Below are 25,099 nucleotides of genomic sequence, written 5' to 3' on the forward strand. Positions count from 1 at the left end.
AAATGGACTTCGTGTAAGAAAATACGTAATATTGTAAATTGTACTGTATAAATCTGTTGTATTGAATAATGTGAATAAATTACTTTTAATTCAAAAAAAAATGTTGGAACTGAGGGTGCCACCAACACAAGGACAACAAATGCAGCAACATTTTCTAACGTAGATGGCTTGTTTGTAAAAAGTAACTTCTCCACTAAGAGTGTTGTTTTTTAGCCTGTCAACTACCACGTTGGTGCAATGCGTCATGGATTTTATTTGATAATTTATTGACTGTCCGCTACAAAGACGAAAAAACAGGCTTGCTCAAAATTTTTTCACGTAGATGGCTTTTTGTGAAAAGTAATTGCTGCACGGAGAGTGTTGTTTTTTTAGCCTGTCAACTGCCACGTTGATGCAACGTGTCATGGATTTTAGTTGATAATTTAGTGACTGTCCGCTACAAAGACCTTAAACAGGCTTGTTTAAAAAAGGAAATTATGCGAGAAGCATCGGTGGTTCAGTGCTAGAATTCTCGCCTGCCACGCGGGTGACCCTGGTTCGATTCCCGGCCGATGCAAGTTTTAGTCGAATGTTTGGTTTGACCTGCGTTACTGGCATCAGCACAGACTTTGCAAAAAATGATTATTGGAAATAAGAATACCACCAAGACAAAGACGAAAAATTCGGCAAAATTTTATCACGAAGATGGCTTGTTTGTGAAAAGTAATTCCTCCACGGAGAGTGGTGATTTTTAGCCTGTCAACGGCCACGTTGATTCAACGCGGTATGGATTTTATTTGATAATTTAGTGTCTATCCGCTACAAAGACGTAAAAAGAAGCTTGCTCAAAATTTTTTCACGTAGATGGCTTTTTTGTGAAAAGTAATTGCTACACGGAGAGTGTTGTTTTTAATCCTGTCACCGGCCACGTTGATGCAACGCGTCATGGATTTTATTTGATAATTTAGTGACTGGCCGCTATTTCCTGCGACTTGTTAGGTGTAGTTTTACTAGATTTTGGTGCAGGAATGCCATTAGTTGCAAAGTCAGAGATGACAAGTTAATCTTTATGCTAAAGTAATTTTTGAATTTTTCTTACGCTAGTTTAAAAAGGTGTGTGATATTGTATTATTGAAATGGACTTCGTGTAAGAAAATACGTAATATTGTAAATTGTACTGGGGGCCTCCGTGGCTCAGTCGGTTAAAGCGCTAGCGCAGCGTAATGACCCAGGAGTCTCTCACAAATGCGGTCGCTCTGAGTTCAAGTCCAGCTCATGCTGGCGGCCGTACGTGAGAAGGTCTGCCAGCAACCTGCGGATGGTCGCGGGTTTCCCCCGGGCTCTGCCCGGTTTCCACCCACCATAATGCTGGCCGCCGTCGTATAAGTGAAATATTCTTGAGTACGGCGTAAAACACCAATCAAAAAAAAAAATTGTACTGTATAAATCTGCTGTATTGAATAATGTGAATAAATTACTATTAATTCAAAAAAAAAAAATGTTGGAACTGAGGGTGCCATCAACACAAGGACAACAAATGCAGCAACATTTTCTAACGTAGATGTCTTGTTTGTGAAAAGTAACTTCTCCACTAAGAGTGTTGTTTTTTAGCCTGTCAACTACCACGTTGGTGCAACGCGTCATGGATTTTATTTGATAATTTAGTGACTGTCCGCTACAAAGACGAAAAAACAGGGTTCCTAAAAATTTTATCACGTAGATGGCTTTTTGTGAAAAGTAATTGCTGCACGGAGAGTGTTGTTTTTCTAGCCTGTCAACTGCCACGTTGATGCAACGCGTCATGGATTTTAGTTGATAATTTAGCGACTGTCCGCTACAAAGACCTTAAACAGGCTTGTTTAAAAAAGGAAATTATGCGAGGAGAGTGTGCTAGACGCCGAAGTGAACGGACGTGTCGGTTATTCTCTGCTGTTTACACATTTGTGCAACAACAACGCTTGTTTTTGAGACTGATTTTTTAGCGAACTGGGAGCCCACAGAGCTTGAGTTTGGCCTGTGGTTACTGTTTGGTGAAGGGCGTGTGCCCCGTTGGATTAGGTATGTCCAAGCCCGTGTCGTTTTCGCCTGTAAACAGGCCAAGCAGAACTTTGTCTGTGTCAATCTCTACACGAAGCAGCCCGGCATTTTCTACGGCTGTCCAGAGGGACTTTATTCCCTTTCTGTCAAGTGTATTAAATATCAAGACAGAGCTAATAAGTTTTCAGAAGAATTATTTAAAGAAACACTTCTATCTCCGCGTGTCTACAGTGGCTGGGCATAATGCCCTAGTGAGTAAATCCAATGTTGTTATAAATGGAACGACGTGGTCCATTATGCCCGCGTCGTCAGTTTACCTGAATCTGACGGCCCACTGGGCACCGGATGAAATGTCAGATGACACTATCGAGGCAGCTTTGCAACCCTATGGTGAATGCCTGGGTGTGACGAAACCCAGATTTTCAGACCCGGAGCTCTCACATGTTCGTACAGGTATTCGAATTTACAGATTTAGGTGTCACAAAGTTCGTTATGTACCAAATTTTATTAATTTCGGTGGTGACATTGTTATGTTTACCTACCCCGGGCAAACCTATGAATGTCGGAAGTGTGGCCAAAAATCACACAAGGCGGCAGAGTGTAGGGCACTGTGGTGTTCTAACTGCGGCGGTTTCTCCCCCCATGAGAATCCTCATACAGAGAAGGACTGTAGAAATCCATGCCGAATGTGTGACTCAGGGCTTCATACGGTCAGTGACTGTTGTGCGAGAGCAATGTCGTACGCGGCGCGAGTTAAGGGAAACCTACCGACTATGCGCCAGTATAATAAGGAAGACGCCGTAAAACAAGATGACATTGATATTGACGTCAGCGACGATGAAGACCCATTCAACGCACCTGCTATGGAACTGGTTCAAGACAGCGAGGAGAACGAAGACGAAATCGACGGGAATGTTGACGACAGCGCCGATGAAGACGTCAGCGACGACAGCGAGTCTGATAAGGAGATGGACGTCCGGGAGAATACTAAGAACACCGAAGAAGTGGATGTTGGTGATAATGAAACGTCATCAGCTATCCCGAGGGTGAAGAATGTGGTCGTGGCTGACGTGCACGCTCCCGACGTGCGTTCACCAGTCCCAGTCGAGGAAAAGCGAGCTAAGTTGGACAATGGCAGTACAGCCGAAGAGGCAGCGTCATCTATCCCGCCCAGTTCCCATCCTACTGATTATGATGGTGTTGATGCCGATCAGTCGTCAGACTGTATGACGCCGACTCCATCTCAGGAGGGGGACACCATGCTTCTGGAATACAGGAAAAGAAAATCGCTTGCTTCTCGTGCGAGGCAGCGAATGAAAAGAGACAAATGAGTTGTAGTGTAATTAGGGCTCTCTTATTTGACCACAATGGGTATGTATGCTCTACCTTTACTTATTTGTATAATGAGCTTAAATAATATTCGTTTTGGGACTTTAAACATTAATGGTTTACGGGATCCGTCTAAACAAGAACATGTCAAGCAATTTGTTTTCGATAAAGGAATTGATGTACTATTCTTACAGGAAACACACTTCGAAAACTATAATGACACTAAATATTTGCAAATCCCGGGCGATGCAAGGTGGGCGTATGGGTCAAGTCGAAGTTGTGGGGTGGGAATAATTATTAGGTATACGGTAGACTGCTTTATACGGAAAATACAGAGGTGCCCTAACGGTCGCTACATAAGCCTTAGGGTTGAGCTCAACAACACTGCTTTAAACCTTGTTTGTGTATATGCCCCTAATAATCCAAAGGAAAGAAAAGAGTTTATTTCTAATCTAGATAATGTGATGCAGGGCAGTGATTTGGTTATTATGGGTGGGGATTTTAATTGTGTTGAGAGCATTGAATTAGATAGAGCTGGCTGTGCCACTAATGGAAGGAATGATGGAGTGGACGAAATTAATAATTTGAAAAGAGATTTTGGTATTTGTGATATTTTTAGGAAACTGCATCCGAATAAGAATTGTTACACGTGGTCTAGGCGCCAGCGTGCCAGTAGATTGGATAGATTTTATATCCCTAACGCTGTGTTTAAGTATGTAACCCAGTGTGATGCTGTACATGTGCCTTTTTCTGATCATTCGTGTTTGTTTTTTGATATCTCTTTTGAAGATGTCATTTCATGGGGGCCGTTCTACTGGAAGTGTAATACTTCTGTGTTAAATGACACGGAGCTTGATGATATTAAATCCGTCTTCCATTATATTTTCTCTGTCTGTACAACTGGTCATGCAGATCTAATAGACAGATGGGAGACATTTAAAAGGGAATGTAAAGACAGGATTCGGAGTTACTGTGAGGAGAAATCTATGAACAAAAAACGTGATTTGTTGGAACTTGAACAAGAATTAAATGCGTTAAAATCTAGTCCAATCATTAACTGTGAGCGTATTGACAATGTGAAAAAGACTCTAAATGCCCTTTATAAGTCGAATCATGCGGGAGCGGTTATCCGTGCTAAAGCTGTTCATTTTGATCAGGGAGAAAAACCAACCAAATATTTCATTAGACGAGAAGTTGGTAGGGGCAGAAAGAAGATGATCAAAAGTATTACTTGTCATAGTGATTCTTCAATATCCCATGAATCTCAGGAAGGTATTGCTAAGTGTATAAGGTCGTATTATATGAAATTGTATACTGAACAAGATACTGACTCCTCCATTCAAGATGAGTTCTTGTCATCGCTTCCGATGTTAAATGACGATTGTAAAACTGCCTGCGAAGGCCTTTTGACTGAACAGGAGTTGTTTTTTGCAGTGAAAAATATGTCTAAAAACCGTTCGCCGGGATGCGACGGTTTGCCAGCAGAGTTTTATGTACAATTTTGGCCCCTGGTTTCGGGTGTGTTTACGGATGTAGTTAATTACTGTTTTAACTTGGGTAGATTAAGTAATTCACAGCGTTCTGGGTTAATCACATTATTATGTAAGGACCCCGACAATGCCGAAAGCATAAAAAACTGGAGGCCAATTAGCTTACTAAATGTAGATTATAAGATTGTTTCTAAAGCTTTGTGCAATCGGTTAAAAAATGTGATCGATACAATTGTACTTCAGAATCAGACATGTGGAATACCAGGCCGAAGTATTTTTGACAACCTTCACTTATTACGAAATACATATGATTATGTTGAACAAAAAGATTTAAAAGGATGCTTTCTTAACTTAGACCAGGAGAAAGCCTTTGACAGAGTAGACTGGTCATTTTCGTTCAAATGTTTAGAGAAATTTAACTTCGGACCCGACTTTTGTAAGTGGGTGCAATTATTATATACTGACATTACAAGTAGTGTTATTGTGAACGGGCACATAACAGAAGAATTTAAACTGAGTCGACAGGGTTGTTCTTTGTCACCATTATTGTATGTTTTGTCCTTAGAGCCCTTTATAGCCGCCATTAGAAACAATGACGAAATTAACGGTGTACGGTTACCCGGCACAAATAAGGAAACGAGAGTGTCGGCATTTGCAGATGATACGCCTGCAATTTTATCTGAAGAGAGTTCTGTTCCGCAGGTAATTAAACTAGCAGAAAGTTATGGAAAAGCCTCAGGAGCAAAACTCAACTTGTTGAACAGCACGGTTCTTCCCATTGGTAACTGGGACGAAACTAACGTGCACAGTGGTGGGCTTAACATCACTACAAATTCAAAGATTTGTGGGGTATTTTTTGGAGCAGATCAAACAGAACTCAATTCTGAGCGTGTTTTAAGTAAGGTAAAGAAACATGTATCAGCATGGAATGGAAGATATTTGACCCTACGGGGGAGGTCTGTCTTAATTAATACAGTTGCTTTAGCTGTCTTATGGTTTTCTGCACAGTGTACTCTGTTGCCACCTAAATGTGTCAATCAATGTTCCCAAACTGTGTTCAGATTTTTGTGGGATAACAAGCCCGAAAGTTTGAAGAGAGTTGTCGTACATAATAAAATAGGGAATGGAGGTCTAAACGTACATAATATAGAATGTAAAATAAAAGCACTTGTTACTCGGCATGTTTTAAAATTAATTCATGGAACAACAGCGGAATGGAAATATTTTGCCATCTATTGGTTGGGTTTACCCCTAAGGCATGTTTGTCGTGAATTCTGTCGTTCCAATGTCCCACATTCTGAAAACATTCCACCTTTTTATAGACTGGCCTTGAGCGCCTGGAGAGAATTTACCACAGGTGTACAGCAACCTGTAACATTGTGTTCAAGCAGGTATATTTATGAATATTTTGTAACAAAAATAGTACATTGTCCAAGAGCAATGGTGTCTATGCCGCATTTGGACTGGGTTAGAATATGGAAAACTGTTTTTCATCAATTCTTAGATCACAATTTGGTCAACTTCAGTTACAAGTTGGTTCATGACATTTTGCCCGTTAAGGAAAAACTTCTTAGGAGAAATGTAGCCACCGATGACTTTTGTGTTTTTTGCTCCCTGTCTGAAACTCGGCAACATCTGTTTGTACAATGTAAAATCGTTCAGGATGTGTTTAATGACTTTAACCGGATATTTGTTTTGTTTGCGAACTACCTACCAAATATGGACTCGGAAACATTAATTTACAAGGTATTCAATTCCACCTTTAACCAGGAAGTTAGAGCGGTGATGGTGTATGTCATATGTGTTCTTCAGTTTAGTATTTGGTGTGCACGCAACGACATAATATTTCAGAAAAAAATAGGGATTCTGTTGCTATTGTTAAGGCTGCCAAAGGAATAATTAAAACCCGTATTCATGTTGACTTTTTTCGACTAGACAGGCCATCTTTCGAGAAAATCTAGTGTATAAACAAAGTCTTCTGTACATTACAAAATGATAAATTAGTGTATTTATTGAAATGAGCAGCTAATGTGCAATTGTTCTATTCACAAAGCAGTCATCTTTTCTGTGATATTTTATTTTAATTCAGACTGCCTTGTGATTTCAAAAGATTGTGATAGCCGGGTATTGTGAAATTTTGTGTATTTGATGACAATCTGGAAATAAATTCAACAATTTTCAAAAAAAAAAAAAAAGCAAATGAGAATACCACCAAGACAAAGACGAAAAATTCGGCAAAATTTGCTCAAGAAGATGGCTTGTTTGTGAAAACTAATTGCTCCACGGAGAGTGGTGATTTTTAGCCTGTCAACGGCCACGTTGATTCAACGCGGTATGGATTTTATTTGATAATTTAGTGTCTATCCGCTACAAAGACGTAAAAACAAGCTTGCTCAAAATTTTCTCACGTAGATGGCTTTTTTGTGAAAAGTAATTGCTCCACGAAAAGTGTTGTTTTTTAGCCTGTCACCGGCCACGTTGATGCAACGCGTCATGGATTTTATTTGATAATTTACTGTCTGTCCGCTATTTCCTGCCACTTGTTAGGTGCAGTTTTACTAGACTTTGGTGCAGGAATGTCATTAGTTGCAAAGTCAGAGATGACAAGTTAATCCTTATGCTAAAGTAATTTTTGATTTTTTCTTACCCTTGTCTAAAAAGGTCTGTGATATCGCATTTTTGAAATGGACTTCATGTAAGAAAATACGTAATATTGTAAATTGTACTGTATAAATCTGTTGTATTGAATAATGTAAATAAATTACTTTTAATTAAAAAAAAAATGCTGGAACTGAAGGTGCCACCAACACAAGGACAACAAATGCGGCAACATTTTCTAACGTAGATGGCTTGTTTGTGAAAAGTAACTGCTCCACTAAGAGTGTTGTTTTTTAGCCTGTCAACTACCACGTTGGTGCAACGTGTCATGGATTTTAGTTGATAATTTAGTGACTGTCCGCTACAAAGACGAAAAAACAGGCTTGCTCAAAATTTTTTCACGTAGATGGCTTTTTGTGAAAAGTAATTGCTCCACGGAGAGTGTTGCTTTTTAGCCTGTCAACTACCACGTTGGTGCAACGCGTCATGGATTTTATTTGATAATTTAGTGACTGTCTGCTACAAAGACCTTAAACAGGCTTGTTTAAAGGAGGACATTATGCGTGAAGCATCGGTGGTTCAATGGTAGAATTCTCGCCTGCCACGCGGGTGACCCGGGTTCGATTCCCGGCCGATGCAAGTTTTAGTCGAATGTTTGGTTTGACCTTTTTATTGAAATGAGCCGCTAATGTGCAATTGTTCTATTCACAAAGCAGTCATTTTTTCTGTGATATTTTATTTTAATTAAGACTGCCTTGTGATTTCAAAAGTTTGTGATAGCCGGGTATTGTGAAATCTTGTGTATTTGATGACAATCTGGGAATAAATTCAACAATTTTCAAAAAAAAAAAAAAAAAAAAAAACAAAGACGAAAAATTCGGCAAAATTTTATCACGAAAATGGCTTGTTTGTGAAAAGTAATTGTTCCACGGAGAGTGGTGATCTTTAGCCTGTCAACGGCCACGTTGATTCGACGCGGTATGGATTTCATTTGATAATTTAGTGTCTGTCCGCTACAAAGACGTAAAAAGAAGCTTGCTTAAAATTTGCTCACGTAGATGGCATTTTTGTGAAAAGTCATTGCTGCACGGAGTGTTGTTTTTTAGCCTGTCAACTGCCACGTTGATGCAACGCGTCATGGATCTTAGTTGATAATTTAGTGACTGTCTGCTACAAAACCTTAAACAGGCTTGTTTAAAGGAGAAAATCTTGCGTGAAGCATCGGTGGTTCAGTGGTAGAATTCTCGCCTGCCACGCGGGTGACCCGGGTTCGATTCCCGGCCAATGCAAGTTTTAGTCAAATTTTTGGTTTGACCTGCGTTACTGGCATCCGCACAGAATTTGCACAAAATTGAATATCGGAAATGAGAATACCACCAAGACAAAGACAAAGAATTCGGCCAAATTTGCTCACAAAGATGGCTTGTTTGTGAAAAGTAATTGCTCCACGGAGAGGGGTGATTTTTAGCCTGTCAACGGCCACGTTGATTCAACGCGGTATGGATTTCATTTGATAATTTAGTGTCTGTCCGCTGCAAAGACCTTAAACAGGCTTGTTTAAAGGAGGAAATTATGCGTGAAGCATCGGTGGTTCAGTGGTAGAATTCTCGCCTGCCACGCGGGTGACCCGGGTTCGATTCCCGGCCGATGCAACTTTTAGTCGAATGTTTGGTTTGACCTTCGATACTGGCATCAGCACAGATTTTGCCAAAAGTGAATATTGGAAATGAGAATACCGCCAAGACAAAGACGAAAAATTCGGCAAAATTTGCTCACGAAGATGGCTTGTTTGTGAAAAGTAATTGTTCCACGGAGAGTGGTGATTTTTAGCCTGTCACCGGCCACGTTGATTCAACGCGGTATGGATTTCATTTGATAATTTAGTGTCTGTCCGCTACAAAGGCGTAAAAACAAGCTTGCTCAAAATTTTCCCACGTAGATGGCTTTTTGTGAAAAGTCATTGCTGCACGGAGAGTGTTGTTTTTTAGCCTGTCACCGGCCACGTTGATGCAACGCATCATGGATTTATTTGATAATTTAGTGTCTGGCCGCTATTTCCTGCGACTTGTTAGGTGCAGTTTTACTAGACTTTGGTGCAGGAATGCCATTAGTTGCAAAGTCAGAGGTGACAAGTTAATCTTTATACTAAAGTAATTTTTGATTTTTTCTTACCCTAGTCTAAAAAGGTCTGTGATATCGTATTATTGAAATGGACTTCGTGTAAGAATACACGTAATATTGTAAATTGTACTGTATAAATCTGTTGTATTGAATAATGTAAATAAATTACTTTTAATTAAAAAAAAAAGTTGGAAATGAGGGTGCCACCAACACAAGGACAACAAATGCGCCAAGATTTTATCACGTAGATGGCTTGTTTGTAAAAATTAATTGCTCCACTTAGAGTGTTGTTTTTTAGCCTGTCACCGGCCACGTTGATTTAACGCGTCATGGATTTATTTGATAATTTAGTGTCTGTCCGCTATTTCCTGCGACTTGTTAGGTGCAGTTTTACTAGACTTTGGTGCAGGAATGCCATTAGTTGCAAAGTCAGAGGTGACAAGTTAATCTTTATGCTAAAGTAATTTTTGATTTTTTCTTACCCTATTCTAAAAAGGTCTGTGATATCGTATTATTGAAATGGACTTCGTGTAAGAAAATACGTAATATTGTAAATTGTACTGTATAAATCTGTTGTATTGAAAAATGTAAATAAATTACTTTTAATTGAAAAAAAAGTTGGAAATTAGGGTGCCACCAACACAAGGACAACAAATGCGGCAAGATTTTTTCACGTAGATGGCTTGTTTGTAAAAAGTAATTGCTCCACGGAGATTGTTGTTTTTTAGCCTGTCAACTACCACGTTGGTGAAACGCGTCATGGATTTTATTTGATAATTTATTGACTGTCCGCTACAAAGACGTAAAAACAGGCTTGCTCAAAATTTTTTTTACGTAGATGGCATTTTTGTGAAAAGTCATTGCTCCACGGAGAGTGTTGTTTTTTAGCCTGTCAACTGGCACGTTGATGCAATGCGTCATGGATTTTATTTGATAATTTAGTGACTGTCTGCTACAAAGATCTTAAACAGGCTTGTTTAAAAAAGGAAATTATGCGAGAAGCATCGGTGGTTCAGTGGTAGAATTCTCGCCTGCCACGCGGGTGACCCGGGTTCGATTCCCGGCCGATGCAAATTTTAGTCAAATTTTTGGTTTGACCTGCATTACTGGCATCAGCACAGACTTTGCAAAAAATGAATATTGTAAATGAGAATACCGCCAAGACAAAGACGAAAAATTCGGCAAAATTTGCTTACAAAGATGGCTTGTTTGTGAAAAGTAATTGCTCCACGGAGAGTGGTGATTTTTAGCCTGTCAACTGCCACGTTGATTCAACGCGGTATGGATTTTATTTGATAATTTAGTGTCTATCCGCTACAAAGACGTAAAAACAAGCTTGCTCAAAATTTTCTCACGTAGATGGCTTTTTTGTGAAAAGTAATTGCTTCACGGAGAGTGTTGTTTTTTAGCCTGTCACCGGCCACGTTGATGCAACGCGTCATGGATTTATTTGATAATTTAGTGTCTGTCCGCTATTTCCTACGACTTGGTAGGTGCAGTTTTACTAGACTTTGGTGCAGGAATACCATTAGTTGCAAAGTCAAAGATGACAAGTTAATATTTATGATAAAGTAATTTTTGATTTTTTCTTACCCTAGTCTAAAAAGGTCCTTGATATCGTATTATTGAAATGGACTTCGTGTAAGAATACACGTAATATTGTAAATTGTACTGTATAAATCTGTTGTATTGAATAATGTAAATAAATTACTTTTAATTCAAAAAAAAAATGTTGGAACTGAAGGTGCCACCAACACAAGGACAACAAATGTGGCAACATTTTGTAACGCAGATGGCTTGTTTGTGAAAAGTAACTGCTCCACTAAGAGTGTTGTTTTTTAGCCTGTCAACTACCACGTTGATGCAACGTGTCATGGATTTTATTTGATAATTTATTGACTGTCCGCTACAAAGACGAAAAAACAGGCTTGCTCAAAATTTTTTCACGTAGATGGCTTTTTGTGAAAAGTAATTGCTCCACGGAGAGTGTTGCTTTTTAGCCTGTCAACTACCACGTTGGTGCAACGCGTCATGGATTTTATTTGATAATTTAGTGACTGTCTGCTACAAAGACCTTAAACATTGGAAATGAGAATACCACCAAGACAAAGACGAAAAATTCGGCAAAATTTGCTCAAGAAGATGGCTTGTTTGTGAAAAGTAATTGTTCCACGGAGAGTGGTGATTTTTAGCCTGTCAACGGCCACATTTATTCAACGCGGTATGGATTTCATTTGATAATTTAGTGTCTGTCCGCTACAAAGACGTAAAAACAAGCTTGCTCAAAATTTTCTCACGTAGATGGCTTTTTTGTGAAAAATAATTGCTCCACGGAGAGTGTTGTTTTTTATCCTGTTACCTGCCACGTTGATGCAACGCATCATGGATTTATTTGATAATTTAGTGTCTGGCCGCTATTTCCTGCGACTTGTTAGGTGCAGTTTTACTAGACTTTGGTGCAGGAGTTCCATTACTTGCAGAGTCAGAGATGACAAGTTATTCTTTATGCTAAAGTAATTTATAATTTTTTCTTACCCTAGTTTTAAAAAAGTCTGTAATATCGTATTATTGAAATGGACTTCGTGTAAGAATACACGTAATATTGTAAATTGTACTGTATAAATTTGTTGTATTGAATAATGTAAATCAATTACTTTTAATTCAAAAAAATAATAATGTTGGAACTGAGGGTGACATTAACACAAGGACAACAAATGCGGCAAGATTTTTTCACGTAGATGGCTTGTTGGTAAAAAGTAATTGCTCCACTAAGAGTGTTTTTTTACCTGTCAACTACCACGTTAATGCAACGCGTCATGGATTTTATTTGATAATTTAGTGACTGTCTGCTGCAAAGACCTTAAACAGGCTTGTTTAAAGGAGGAAATTATGCGTGAAGCATCGGTGGTTCAGTGGTAGAATTCTCGCCTGCCACGCGGGTGACCCGGGTTCGATTCCCGGCCGATGCAAGTTTTAGTCGAATGTTTGGTTTGACCTGCATTACTGGCATCAGCACAGACTTTGCTAAAAATTAATATTGGAAATGAGAATACCACCAAGACAAAGACGAAAAATTCGGCAAAATTTGCTCACGAAGATGGCTTGTTTGTGAAAAGTAATTGTTCCACGGAGAGTGGTTATTTTTAGCCTGTCAACGGCCACATTTATTCAACGCGGTATGGATTTCATTTGATAATTTAGTGTCTGTCCGCTACAAAGACGTAAAAACAAGCTTGCTCAAAATTTTCTCACGTAGATGGCTTTTTTGTGAAAAATAATTGCTCCACGGAGAGTGTTGTTTTTTATCCTGTTAACTGCCACGTTGATGCAACGCATCATGGATTTATTTGATAATTTAGTGTCTGGCCGCTATTTCCTGCGACTTGTTAGGTGCAGTTTTACTAGACTTTGGTGCAGGAGTTCCATTACTTGCAAAGTCAGAGATGACAAGTTATTCTTTATGCTAAAGTAATTTATAATTTTTTCTTACCCTAGTTTTAAAAAAGTCTGTAATATCGTATTATTGAAATGGACTTCGTGTAAGAATACACGTAATATTGTAAATTGTACTGTATAAATTTGTTGTATTGAATAATGTAAATAAATTACTTTTAATTCAAAAAAATAATAATGTTGGAACTGAGGGTGACATTAACACAAGGACAACAAATGCGGCAAGATTTTTTCACGTAGATGGCTTGTTGGTAAAAAGTAATTGCTCCACTAAGAGTGTTTTTTTTCCTGTCAACTACCACGTTAATGCAACGCGTCATGGATTTTATTTGATAATTTAGTGACTGTCTGCTGCAAAGACCTTAAACAGGCTTGTTTAAAGGAGTAAATTATGCGTGAAGCATCGGTGGTTCAGTGGTAGAATTCTCGCCTGCCACGCGGGTGACCCGGGTTCGATTCCCGGCCGATGCAAGTTTTAATCGAATGTTTGGTTTGACCTGCATTACTGGCATCAGCACAGACTTTGCTAAAAATGAATATTGGAAATGAGAATACCACCAAGACAAAGACAAAAAATTCGGCAAAATTTGCTCACAAAGATGGCTTGTTTGTGAAAAGTAATTGCTCCACGGAGAGTGGTGATCTTTAGCCTGTCAACGGCCACGTTGATTCAACGCGGTATGGATTTCATTTGATAATTTAGTGTCTGTCCGCTACAAAGACGTAAAAACAAGCTTGCTCAAAATTTTCTCACGTAGATGGCATTTTTGTGAAAAGTCATTGCTGCACGGAGAGTGTTGTTTTTTAGCCTGTCAACTGCCACGTTGATGCAACGCGTCATGGATCTTAGTTGATAATTTAGTGACTATCTGCTACAAAACCTTAAACAGGCTTGTTTAAAGGAGGAAATTATGCGTGAAGCATCGGTGGTTCAGTGGTAGAATTCTCGCCTGCCACGCGGGTGACCCGGGTTCGATTCCCGGCCGATGCAAGTTTTAATCGAATGTTTGGTTTGACCTGCATTACTGGCATCAGCACAGACTTTGCTAAAAATGAATATTGGAAATGAGAATACCACCAAGACAAAAAATTCGGCAAAATTTGCTCACAAAGATGGCTTGTTTGTGAAAAGTAATTGCTCCACGGAGAGTGGTGATCTTTAGCCTGTCAACGGCCACGTTGATTCAACGCGGTATGGATTTCATTTGATAATTTAGTGTCTGTCCGCTACAAAGACGTAAAAAGAAGCTTGCTCAAAATTTTCTCACGTAGATGGCATTTTTGTGAAAAGTCATTGCTGCACGGAGAGTGTTGTTTTTTAGCCTGTCAACTGCCACGTTGATGCAACGCGTCATGGATCTTAGTTGATAATTTAGTGACTATCTGCTACAAAACCTTAAACAGGCTTGTTTAAAGGAGGAAATTATGCGTGAAGCATCGGTGGTTCAGTGGTAGAATTCTCGCCTGCCACGCGGGTGACCCGGGTTCGATTCCCGGCCGATGCAAGTTTTAGTCGAATGTTTGGTTTGACCTGCATTACTGGCATCAGCACAGACTTTGCAAAAAATGAATATTGGAAATGAGAATACCGCCAAGACAAAGACGAAAAATTCGGCAAAATTTGCTTACAAAGATGGCTTGTTTGTGAAAAGTAATTGCTCCACGGAGAGTGGTGATTTTTAGCCTGTCAACTGCCACGTTGATTCAACGCGGTATGGATTTCATTTGATAATTTAGTGTCTATCCGCTACAAAGACGTAAAAATAAGCTTGCTCAAAATTTTCTCACGTAGATGGCTTTTTTGTGAAAAGTAATTGCTTCACGGAGAGCGTTGTTTTTTAGCCTGTCACCGGCCACGTTGATGCAACGCGTCATGGATTTATTTGATAATTTAGTGTCTGTCCGCTATTTCCTACGACTTGGTAGGTGCAGTTTTACTAGACTTTGGTGCAGGAATACCATTAGTTGCAAAGTCAAAGATGACAAGTTAATATTTATGATAAAGTAATTTTTGATTTTTTCTTACCCTAGTCTAAAAAGGTCTGTGGTATCGTATTATTGAAATGGACTTCGTGTAAGAATACACGTAATATTGTAAATTGTACTGTATAAATTTGTTGTATTGAATAATGTAAATAAATTACTTTTAATTCAAAAAAAAAATGTTGGAACTGAAGGTGCCACCAACACAAGGACAACAAATGTGGCAACATTTTGTAACGCAGATGGCTTGTTTGTGAAAAGTAACTGCTCCACTAAGAGTGTTGTTTTTTAGCCTGTCAACTACCACGTTGATGCAACGTGTCATGGATTTTATTTGATAATTTATTGACTGTCCGCTACAAAGACGAAAAAACAGGCTTGCTCAAAATTTTTTCACGTAGATGGCTTTTTGTGAAAAGTAATTGCTCCACGGAGAGTGTTGCTTTTTAGCCTGTCAACTACCACGTTGGTGCAACGCGTCATGGATTTTATTTGATAATTTAGTGACTGTCTGCTACAAAGACCTTAAACAGGCTTGTTTAAAGGAGAAAATTATGCGTGAAGCATCGGTGGTTCAGTGGTAGAATTCTCGCCTGCCACGCGGGTGACCCGGGTTCGATTCCCGGCCGATGCAAGTTTTAGTCGAATGTTTGGTTTGACCTGCATTACTGGCATCAGCACAGACTTTGCAAAAAATGAATATTGGAAATGAGAATACCACCAAGACAAAGACGAAAAATTCGGCAAAATTTGCTCACGAAGATGGCTTGTTTGTGAAAAGTAATTGTTCCACGGAGAGTGGTTATTTTTAGCCTGTCAACGGCCACATTTATTCAACGCGGTATGGATTTCATTTGATAATTTAGTGTCTGTCCGCTACAAAGACGTAAAAACAAGCTTGCTCAAAATTTTCTCACGTAGATGGCTTTTTTGTGAAAAATAATTGCTCCACGGAGAGTGTTGTTTTTTATCCTGTTAACTGCCACGTTGATGCAACGCATCATGGATTTATTTGATAATTTAGTGTCTGGCCGCTATTTCCTGCGACTTGTTAGGTGCAGTTTTACTAGACTTTGGTGCAGGAGTTCCATTACTTGCAAAGTCAGAGATGACAAGTTATTCTTTATGCTAAAGTAATTTATAATTTTTTCTTACCCTAGTTTTAAAAAAGTCTGTAATATCGTATTATTGAAATGGACTTCGTGTAAGAATACACGTAATATTGTAAATTGTACTGTATAAATTTGTTGTATTGAATAATGTAAATAAATTACTTTTAATTCAAAAAAATAATAATGTTGGAACTGAGGGTGACATTAACACAAGGACAACAAATGCGGCAAGATTTTTTCACGTAGATGGCTTGTTGGTAAAAAGTAATTGCTCCACTAAGAGTGTTTTTTTTCCTGTCAACTACCACGTTAATGCAACGCGTCATGGATTTTATTTGATAATTTAGTGACTGTCTGTTGCAAAGACCTTAAACAGGCTTGTTTAAAGGAGTAAATTATGCGTGAAGCATCGGTGGTTCTGTGGTAGAATTCTCGCCTGCCACGCGGGTGACCCGGGTTCGATTCCCGGCCGATGCAAGTTTTAATCGAATGTTTGGTTTGACCTGCATTACTGGCATCAGCACAGACTTTGCTAAAAATGAATATTGGAAATGAGAATACCACCAAGACAAAGACAAAGAATTCGGCCAAATTTGCTCACAAAGATGGCTTGTTTGTGAAAAGTAATTGCTCCACGGAGAGTGGTGATCTTTAGCCTGTCAACGGCCACGTTGATTCAACGCGGTATGGATTTCATTTGATAATTTAGTGTCTGTCCGCTACAAAGACGAAAAAACAGGCTTGCTCAAAATTTTTTCACGTAGATGGCTTTTTGTGAAAAGTAATTGCTCCACGGAGAGTGTTGCTTTTTAGCCTGTCAACTACCACGTTGGTGCAACACGTCATGGATTTTATTTGATAATTTAGTGACTGTCTGCTACAAAGACCTTAAACAGGCTTGTTTAAAGGAGTAAATTATGCGTGAAGCATCGGTGGTTCAGTGGTAGAATTCTCGCCTGCCACGCGGGTGACCCGGGTTCGATTCCCGGCCGATGCAAGTTTTAGTCGAATGTTTGGTTTGACCTGCATTACTGGCATCAGCACAGACTTTGCAAAAAATGAATATTGGAAATGAGAATACCGCCAAGACAAAGACGAAAAATTCGGCAAAACTTGCTCACAAAGATGGCTTGTTTGTGAAAAGTAATTGCTCCACGGAGAGTGGTGATTTTTAGCCTGTCAACGGCCACGTTGATTCAACGCGGTATGGATTTCATTTGATAATTTAGTGTCTGTCCGCTACAAAGACGTAAAAAGAAGCTTGCTCAAAATTTTCTCACGTAGATGGCATTTTTGTGAAAAGTCATTGCTGCACGGAGAGTGTTGTTTTTTTAGCCTGTCAACGTCCACGTTGATGCAACGCGTCATGGATCTTAGTTGATAATGTAGTGACTATCTGCTACAAAACCTTAAACAGGCTTGTTTAAAGGAGGAAATTATGCGGGAAGCATCGGTGGTTCAGTGGTAGAATTCTCGCCTGCCACGCGGGTGACCCGGGTTCGATTCCCGGCCGATGCAAGTTGTAGTCGAATGTTTGGGTTTGACCTGCATTACTGGGATCAGCACAGACTTTGCAAAAAATGAATATTGGAAATGAGAATACCACCAAGACAAAGACGAAAAATTCGGCAAAATTTGCTCACAAAGATGGCTTGTTTTTGAAAAGTAATTGCTCCACGGAGAGTGGTGATTTTTAGCCTGTCAACGGCCACGTTGATTCAACGCGGTATGGATTTCATTTGATAATTTAGTGTCTGTCCGCTACAAAGACGTAAAAACAAGCTTGCTCAAAATTTTCTCACGTAGATAGCATTTTTGTGAAAAGTAATTGCTGCACGGAGAGTGTTGTTTTTTAGCCTGTCAACTGCAACGTTGATGCAACTCGTCATGGATTTATTTGATAATTTAGTGTCTGTCCGCTATTTCCTGCGACTTGTTAGGTGCAGTTTTACTAGACTTTGGTGCAGGAATGCCATTAGTTGCAAAGTCAGAGGTGACAAGTTAATCTTTATACTAAAGTAATTTTTGATTTTTTCTTACCCTAGTCTAAAAAGGTCTGTGATATCGTATTATTGAAATGGACTTCGTGTAAGAATACACGTAATATTGTAAATTGTACTGTATAAATCTGTTGTATTGAATAATGTAAATAAATTACTTTTTATTTAAAAAAAAGTTGGAAATGAGGGTGCCACCAAGACAAGGACAACAAATGCGGCAAGATTTTATCACGTACATGGCTTGTTTGTAAAAAGTAATTGCTCCACGGAGACTGTTGTTTTTTTAGCCCTGTTCAACTACCACGTTGGTGAAACGCGTCATGGATTTTATTTGATAATTTATTGACTGTCCGCTACAAAGACGTAAAAACAAGCTTGCTCAAAATTTTTTTTACGTAGATGGCATTTTTGTGAAAAGTCATTGCTCCACGGAGAGTGTTGTTTTTTAGCCTGTCAACTGGCACGTTGATGCAATGCGTCATGGATTTTAGTTGATAATTTAGTGACTGTCTGCTACAAAGATCTTAAACAGGCTTGTTAAAAAAGGAAATTATGCGAGAAGCATCGGTGGTTCAGTGGTAGAATTCTCGCCTGCCACGCGGGTGACCCGGGTTCGATTCCCGGCCGATGCAAATTTTAGTCAAATTTTTGGTTTGACCTGCGATACTGGCATCCGCACAGAATTTGCATAAAATTAAATATCGGAAATGAGAATACCACCAAGACAAAGACAAAGAATTCGGCCAAATTTGCTCACAAAGATGGCTTGTTTGTGAAAAGTAATTGCTCCACGGAGAGGGGTGATTTTTAGCCTGTCAACGGCCACGTTGATTCAACGCGGTATGGATTTCATTTGATAATTTAGTGTCTGTCCGCTACAAAGACGTAAAAACAATCTTGCTCAAAATTTTCCCACGTATATGGCTTTTTTGGAAAAAGTAATTGCTGCACGGAGAGCGTTGTTTTTTAGCCTGTCACCGGCCACGTTGATGCAACGCGTCATGGATTTATTTGATAATTTAGTGTCTGTCCGCGTTTTCCTGCGACTTGTTAGGTGCAGTTTTACTAGACTTTGGTGCAGGAATGCCATTAGTTGCAAAGTCAGAGGTGACAAGTTAATCTTTATACTAAAGTAATTTTTGATTTTTTCTTACCCTAGTCTAAAAAGGTCTGTGATATCGTATTATTGAAATGGACTTCGTGAAATAAAATACGTAATATTGTAAATTGTACTGTATAAATCTGTTGTATTGAATAATGTGAATAAATTACTTTTAATTCAAAAAAAAAATGTTGGAACTGAGGGTGCCACCAACACAAGGACAACAAATGCAGCAACATTTTCTAACGTAGATGGCTTGTTTGTGAAAAATAACTTCTCCACTAAGAGTGTTGTTTTTTAGCCTGTCAACTACCACGTTGGTGCAACGCGTCATGGATTTTATTTGATAATTTAGTAACTGTCCGCTACAAAGACGAAAAAACAGGCTTGCTCAAAATTTTTTCACGTAGATGGCATTTTTGTGAAAAGTAATTGCTGCACGGAGAGTGGTGTTTTTTAGCCTGTCAACTGCCACGTTGATACAACGCGTCATGGATCTTAGTTGATAATTTAGTGACTGTCTGCTACAAAGACCTTAAACAGGCTTGTTTAAAAAAGAAAGTTATGCGAGAAGCATCGGTGGTTCAGTGGTAGAATTCTCGCCTGCCACGCGGGTGACCCGGGTTCGATTCCCGGCCGATGCAAATTTTAGTCAAATTTTTGGTTTGACCTGCGATACTGGCATCCGCACAGAATTTGCATAAAATTAAATATCGGAAATGAGAATACCACCAAGACAAAGACAAAGAATTCGGCCAAATTTGCTCACAAAGATGGCTTGTTTGTGAAAAGTAATTGCTCCACGGAGAGGGGTGATTTTTAGCCTGTCAACGGCCACGTTGATTCAACGCGGTATGGATTTCATTTGATAATTTAGTGTCTGTCCGCTACAAAGACGTAAAAACAATCTTGCTCAAAATTTTCCCACGTATATGGCTTTTTTGGAAAAAGTAATTGCTGCACGGAGAGCGTTGTTTTTTAGCCTGTCACCGGCCACGTTGATGCAACGCGTCATGGATTTATTTGATAATTTAGTGTCTGTCCGCGTTTTCCTGCGACTTGTTAGGTGCAGTTTTACTAGACTTTGGTGCAGGAATGCCATTAGTTGCAAAGTCAGAGGTGACAAGTTAATCTTTATACTAAAGTAATTTTTGATTTTTTCTTACCCTAGTCTAAAAAGGTCTGTGATATCGTATTATTGAAATGGACTTCGTGAAATAAAATACGTAATATTGTAAATTGTACTGTATAAATCTGTTGTATTGAATAATGTGAATAAATTACTTTTAATTCAAAAAAAAAATGTTGGAACTGAGGGTGCCACCAACACAAGGACAACAAATGCAGCAACATTTTCTAACGTAGATGGCTTGTTTGTGAAAAATAACTTCTCCACTAAGAGTGTTGTTTTTTAGCCTGTCAACTACCACGTTGGTGCAACGCGTCATGGATTTTATTTGATAATTTAGTAACTGTCCGCTACAAAGACGAAAAAACAGGCTTGCTCAAAATTTTTTCACGTAGATGGCATTTTTGTGAAAAGTAATTGCTGCACGGAGAGTGGTGTTTTTTAGCCTGTCAACTGCCACGTTGATACAACGCGTCATGGATCTTAGTTGATAATTTAGTGACTGTCTGCTACAAAGACCTTAAACAGGCTTGTTTAAAAAAGAAAGTTATGCGAGAAGCATCGGTGGTTCAGTGGTAGAATTCTCGCCTGCCACGCGGGTGACCCGGGTTCGATTCCCGGCCGATGCAAGTTTTAGTCGAATGTTTGGTTTGACCTGCGTTACTGGCATCAGCACAGACTTTGCAAAAAATGAATATTGGAAATGAGAATACCACCAAGACAAAGACGAAAAATTCGGCAAAATTTGCTCACGGAGATGGCTTGTTTGTGAAAAGTAATTGTTCCACGGAGAGTGGTGATTTTTAGCCTGTCAACGGCCACGTTGATTCAACGCGGTATGGATTTCATTTGATAATTTAGTGTCTGTCCGCTACAAAGACGTAAAAACAAGCTTGCTCAAAATTTTCTCACGTAGATGGCTTTTTTGTGAAAAATAATTGCTCCACGGAGAGTGTTGTTTTTTATCCTGTTAACTGCCACGTTGATGCAACGCATCATGGATTTATTTGATAATTTAGTGTCTGGCCGCTATTTCCTGCGACTTGTTAGGTGCAGTTTTACTAGACTTTGGTGCAGGAGTTCCATTACTTGCAGAGTCAGAGATGACAAGTTATTCTTTATGCTAAAGTAATTTATAATTTTTTCTTACCCTAGTTTTAAAAAAGTCTGTAATATCGTATTGTTGAAATGGACTTCGTGTAAGAATACACGTAATATTGTAAATTGTACTGTATAAATTTGTTGTATTGAATAATGTAAATAAATTACTTTTAATTCAAAAAAATAATAATGTTGGAACTGAGGGTGACATTAACACAAGGACAACAAATGCGGCAAGATTTTTTCACGTAGATGGCTTGTTGGTAAAAAGTAATTGCTCCACTAAGAGTGTTTTTTTTCCTGTCAACTACCACGTTAATGCAACGCGTCATGGATTTTATTTGATAATTTAGTGACTGTCTGCTGCAAAGACCTTAAACAGGCTTGTTTAAAGGAGTAAATTATGCGTGAAGCATCGGTGGTTCTGTGGTAGAATTCTCGCCTGCCACGCGGGTGACCCGGGTTCGATTCCCGGCCGATGCAAGTTTTAATCGAATGTTTGGTTTGACCTGCATTACTGGCATCAGCACAGACTTTGCTAAAAATGAATATTGGAAATGAGAATACCACCAAGACAAAGACAAAGAATTCGGCCAAATTTGCTCACAAAGATGGCTTGTTTGTGAAAAGTAATTGCTCCACGGAGAGTGGTGATCTTTAGCCTGTCAACGGCCACGTTGATTCAACGCGGTATGGATTTCATTTGATAATTTAGTGTCTGTCCGCTACAAAGACGAAAAAACAGGCTTGCTCAAAATTTTTTCACGTAGATGGCTTTTTGTGAAAAGTAATTGCTCCACGGAGAGTGTTGCTTTTTAGCCTGTCAACTACCACGTTGGTGCAACACGTCATGGATTTTATTTGATAATTTAGTGACTGTCTGCTACAAAGACCTTAAACAGGCTTGTTTAAAGGAGTAAATTATGCGTAAAGCATCGGTGGTTCAGTGGTAGAATTCTCGCCTGCCACGCGGGTGACCCGGGTTCGATTCCCGGCCGATGCAAGTTTTAGTCGAATGTTTGGTTTGACCTGCATTACTGGCATCAGCACAGACTTTGCAAAAAATGAATATTGGAAATGAGAATACCGCCAAGACAAAGACGAAAAATTCGGCAAAACTTGCTCACAAAGATGACTTGTTTGTGAAAAGTAATTGCTCCACGGAGAGTGGTGATTTTTAGCCTGTCAACGGCCACGTTGATTCAACGCGGTATGGATTTCATTTGATAATTTAGTGTCTGTCCGCTACAAAGACGTAAAAAGAAGCTTGCTCAAACTTTTCTCACGTAGATGGCATTTTTGTGAAAAGTCATTGCTGCACGGAGAGTGTTGTTTTTTTAGCCTGTCAACGTCCACGTTGATGCAACGCGTCATGGATCTTAGTTGATAATGTAGTGACTATCTGCGACAAAACCTTAAACAGGCTTGTTTGAAAAAGGAAATTATGCGAGAAGCATCGGTGGTTCAGTGGTAGAATTCTCGCCTGCCACGCGGGTGACCCGGGTTCGATTCCCGGCCGATGCAAATTTTAGTCAAATTTTTGGTTTGACCTGCGATACTGGCATCCGCACAGAATTTGCATAAAATTAAATATCGGAAATGAGAATACCACCAAGACAAAGACAAAGAATTCGGCCAAATTTGCTCACAAAGATGGCTTGTTTGTGAAAAGTAATTGCTCCACGGAGAGGGGTGATTTTTAGCCTGTCAACGGCCACGTTGATTCAACGCGGTATGGATTTCATTTGATAATTTAGTGTCTGTCCGCTACAAAGACGTAAAAACAATCTTGCTCAAAATTTTCCCACGTATATGGCTTTTTTGGAAAAAGTAATTGCTGCACGGAGAGTGTTGTTTTTTAGCCTGTCACCGGCCACGTTGATGCAACGCGTCATGGATTTATTTGATAATTTAGTGTCTGTCCGCGTTTTCCTGCGACTTGTTAGGTGCAGTTTTACTAGACTTTGGTGCAGGAATGCCATTAGTTGCAAAGTCAGAGGTGACAAGTTAATCTTTATACTAAAGTAATTTTTGATTTTTTCTTACCCTAGTCTAAAAAGGTCTGTGATATCGTATTATTGAAATGGACTTCGTGAAATAAAATACGTAATATTGTAAATTGTACTGTATAAATCTGTTGTATTGAATAATGTGAATAAATTACTTTTAATTCAAAAAAAAAAATGTTGGAACTGAGGGTGCCACCAACACAAGGACAACAAATGCAGCAACATTTTCTAACGTAGATGGCTTGTTTGTGAAAAATAACTTCTCCACTAAGAGTGTTGTTTTTTAGCCTGTCAACTACCACGTTGGTGCAACGCGTCATGGATTTTATTTGATAATTTAGTAACTGTCCGCTACAAAGACGAAAAAACAGGCTTGCTCAAAATTTTTTCACGTAGATGGCATTTTTGTGAAAAGTAATTGCTGCACGGAGAGTGGTGTTTTTTAGCCTGTCAACTGCCACGTTGATACAACGCGTCATGGATCTTAGTTGATAATTTAGTGACTGTCTGCTACAAAGACCTTAAACAGGCTTGTTTAAAAAAGAAAGTTATGCGAGAAGCATCGGTGGTTCAGTGGTAGAATTCTCGCCTGCCACGCGGGTGACCCGGGTTCGATTCCCGGCCGATGCAAGTTTTAGTCGAATGTTTGGTTTGACCTGCGTTACTGGCATCAGCACAGACTTTGCAAAAAATGAATATTGGAAATGAGAATACCACCAAGACAAAGACGAAAAATTCGGCAAAATTTGCTCACGGAGATGGCTTGTTTGTGAAAAGTAATTGTTCCACGGAGAGTGGTGATTTTTAGCCTGTCAACGGCCACATTTATTCAACGCGGTATGGATTTCATTTGATAATTTAGTGTCTGTCCGCTACAAAGACGTAAAAACAAGCTTGCTCAAAATTTTCTCACGTAGATGGCTTTTTTGTGAAAAATAATTGCTCCACGGAGAGTGTTGTTTTTTATCCTGTTAACTGCCACGTTGATGCAACGCATCATGGATTTATTTGATAATTTAGTGTCTGGCCGCTATTTCCTGCGACTTGTTAGGTGCAGTTTTACTAGACTTTGGTGCAGGAGTTCCATTACTTGCAGAGTCAGAGATGACAAGTTATTCTTTATGCTAAAGTAATTTATAATTTTTTCTTACCCTAGTTTTAAAAAAGTCTGTAATATCGTATTGTTGAAATGGACTTCGTGTAAGAATACACGTAATATTGTAAATTGTACTGTATAAATTTGTTGTATTGAATAATGTAAATAAATTACTTTTAATTCAAAAAAATAATAATGTTGGAACTGAGGGTGACATTAACACAAGGACAACAAATGCGGCAAGATTTTTTCACGTAGATGGCTTGTTGGTAAAAAGTAATTGCTCCACTAAGAGTGTTTTTTTTCCTGTCAACTACCACGTTAATGCAACGCGTCATGGATTTTATTTGATAATTTAGTGACTGTCCGCTACAAAGACTTTAAACAGGCTTGTTTAAAAAAGGAAATTATGCGAGAAGCATCGGTGGTTCAGTGGTAGAATTATCGCCTGCCACGCGGGTGACCCGGGTTCGATTCCCGGCCGATGCAAGTTTTAGTCGAATGTTTGGTTTGACCTGCGTTACTGGTATCAGCACAGTGCAAAAAATGAATGTTGGAAA

The 25,099-nt window shown here is 39.1% G+C and overlaps 21 non-coding genes across 21 annotated transcripts; all 21 read left to right on the forward strand.

Moving 5' to 3' along the window:
• The first annotated feature begins 485 nt into the window (after positions 1–485).
• Trnag-gcc (transfer RNA glycine (anticodon GCC)) lies at positions 486–556 on the forward strand. Its single transcript has one exon. It is a non-coding gene; the product is annotated as a tRNA-Gly (tRNA).
• Positions 557–8,001: 7,445 nt separating this feature from the next.
• On the forward strand, positions 8,002–8,072 carry Trnag-gcc (transfer RNA glycine (anticodon GCC)). Its single transcript has one exon. It is a non-coding gene; the product is annotated as a tRNA-Gly (tRNA).
• A 579-nt stretch (positions 8,073–8,651) lies between these two features.
• Positions 8,652–8,722, forward strand: Trnag-gcc (transfer RNA glycine (anticodon GCC)). Its single transcript has one exon. It is a non-coding gene; the product is annotated as a tRNA-Gly (tRNA).
• A 292-nt stretch (positions 8,723–9,014) lies between these two features.
• Trnag-gcc (transfer RNA glycine (anticodon GCC)) lies at positions 9,015–9,085 on the forward strand. Its single transcript has one exon. It is a non-coding gene; the product is annotated as a tRNA-Gly (tRNA).
• Positions 9,086–10,555: 1,470 nt separating this feature from the next.
• Positions 10,556–10,626, forward strand: Trnag-gcc (transfer RNA glycine (anticodon GCC)). The gene has a single exon. It is a non-coding gene; the product is annotated as a tRNA-Gly (tRNA).
• A 1,826-nt stretch (positions 10,627–12,452) lies between these two features.
• Trnag-gcc (transfer RNA glycine (anticodon GCC)) lies at positions 12,453–12,523 on the forward strand. Its single transcript has one exon. It is a non-coding gene; the product is annotated as a tRNA-Gly (tRNA).
• An 884-nt stretch (positions 12,524–13,407) lies between these two features.
• Trnag-gcc (transfer RNA glycine (anticodon GCC)) lies at positions 13,408–13,478 on the forward strand. The gene has a single exon. It is a non-coding gene; the product is annotated as a tRNA-Gly (tRNA).
• Positions 13,479–13,927: 449 nt separating this feature from the next.
• Positions 13,928–13,998, forward strand: Trnag-gcc (transfer RNA glycine (anticodon GCC)). Its single transcript has one exon. It is a non-coding gene; the product is annotated as a tRNA-Gly (tRNA).
• Positions 13,999–14,441: 443 nt separating this feature from the next.
• Trnag-gcc (transfer RNA glycine (anticodon GCC)) lies at positions 14,442–14,512 on the forward strand. The gene has a single exon. It is a non-coding gene; the product is annotated as a tRNA-Gly (tRNA).
• Positions 14,513–15,553: 1,041 nt separating this feature from the next.
• Positions 15,554–15,624, forward strand: Trnag-gcc (transfer RNA glycine (anticodon GCC)). The gene has a single exon. It is a non-coding gene; the product is annotated as a tRNA-Gly (tRNA).
• An 884-nt stretch (positions 15,625–16,508) lies between these two features.
• On the forward strand, positions 16,509–16,579 carry Trnag-gcc (transfer RNA glycine (anticodon GCC)). Its single transcript has one exon. It is a non-coding gene; the product is annotated as a tRNA-Gly (tRNA).
• A 449-nt stretch (positions 16,580–17,028) lies between these two features.
• On the forward strand, positions 17,029–17,099 carry Trnag-gcc (transfer RNA glycine (anticodon GCC)). Its single transcript has one exon. It is a non-coding gene; the product is annotated as a tRNA-Gly (tRNA).
• A 450-nt stretch (positions 17,100–17,549) lies between these two features.
• On the forward strand, positions 17,550–17,620 carry Trnag-gcc (transfer RNA glycine (anticodon GCC)). The gene has a single exon. It is a non-coding gene; the product is annotated as a tRNA-Gly (tRNA).
• A 1,043-nt stretch (positions 17,621–18,663) lies between these two features.
• Trnag-gcc (transfer RNA glycine (anticodon GCC)) lies at positions 18,664–18,734 on the forward strand. Its single transcript has one exon. It is a non-coding gene; the product is annotated as a tRNA-Gly (tRNA).
• Positions 18,735–19,777: 1,043 nt separating this feature from the next.
• On the forward strand, positions 19,778–19,848 carry Trnag-gcc (transfer RNA glycine (anticodon GCC)). Its single transcript has one exon. It is a non-coding gene; the product is annotated as a tRNA-Gly (tRNA).
• Positions 19,849–20,891: 1,043 nt separating this feature from the next.
• Trnag-gcc (transfer RNA glycine (anticodon GCC)) lies at positions 20,892–20,962 on the forward strand. The gene has a single exon. It is a non-coding gene; the product is annotated as a tRNA-Gly (tRNA).
• Positions 20,963–21,846: 884 nt separating this feature from the next.
• Trnag-gcc (transfer RNA glycine (anticodon GCC)) lies at positions 21,847–21,917 on the forward strand. The gene has a single exon. It is a non-coding gene; the product is annotated as a tRNA-Gly (tRNA).
• A 449-nt stretch (positions 21,918–22,366) lies between these two features.
• Trnag-gcc (transfer RNA glycine (anticodon GCC)) lies at positions 22,367–22,437 on the forward strand. The gene has a single exon. It is a non-coding gene; the product is annotated as a tRNA-Gly (tRNA).
• Positions 22,438–22,887: 450 nt separating this feature from the next.
• Positions 22,888–22,958, forward strand: Trnag-gcc (transfer RNA glycine (anticodon GCC)). Its single transcript has one exon. It is a non-coding gene; the product is annotated as a tRNA-Gly (tRNA).
• Positions 22,959–24,002: 1,044 nt separating this feature from the next.
• On the forward strand, positions 24,003–24,073 carry Trnag-gcc (transfer RNA glycine (anticodon GCC)). Its single transcript has one exon. It is a non-coding gene; the product is annotated as a tRNA-Gly (tRNA).
• An 884-nt stretch (positions 24,074–24,957) lies between these two features.
• Trnag-gcc (transfer RNA glycine (anticodon GCC)) lies at positions 24,958–25,028 on the forward strand. The gene has a single exon. It is a non-coding gene; the product is annotated as a tRNA-Gly (tRNA).
• Positions 25,029–25,099: the final 71 nt, after the last annotated feature.

Source organism: Liolophura sinensis, chromosome 3, assembly GCF_032854445.1.
Source record: "Liolophura sinensis isolate JHLJ2023 chromosome 3, CUHK_Ljap_v2, whole genome shotgun sequence".
Taxonomy (NCBI): Eukaryota; Metazoa; Mollusca; class Polyplacophora; order Chitonida; family Chitonidae; genus Liolophura; species Liolophura sinensis.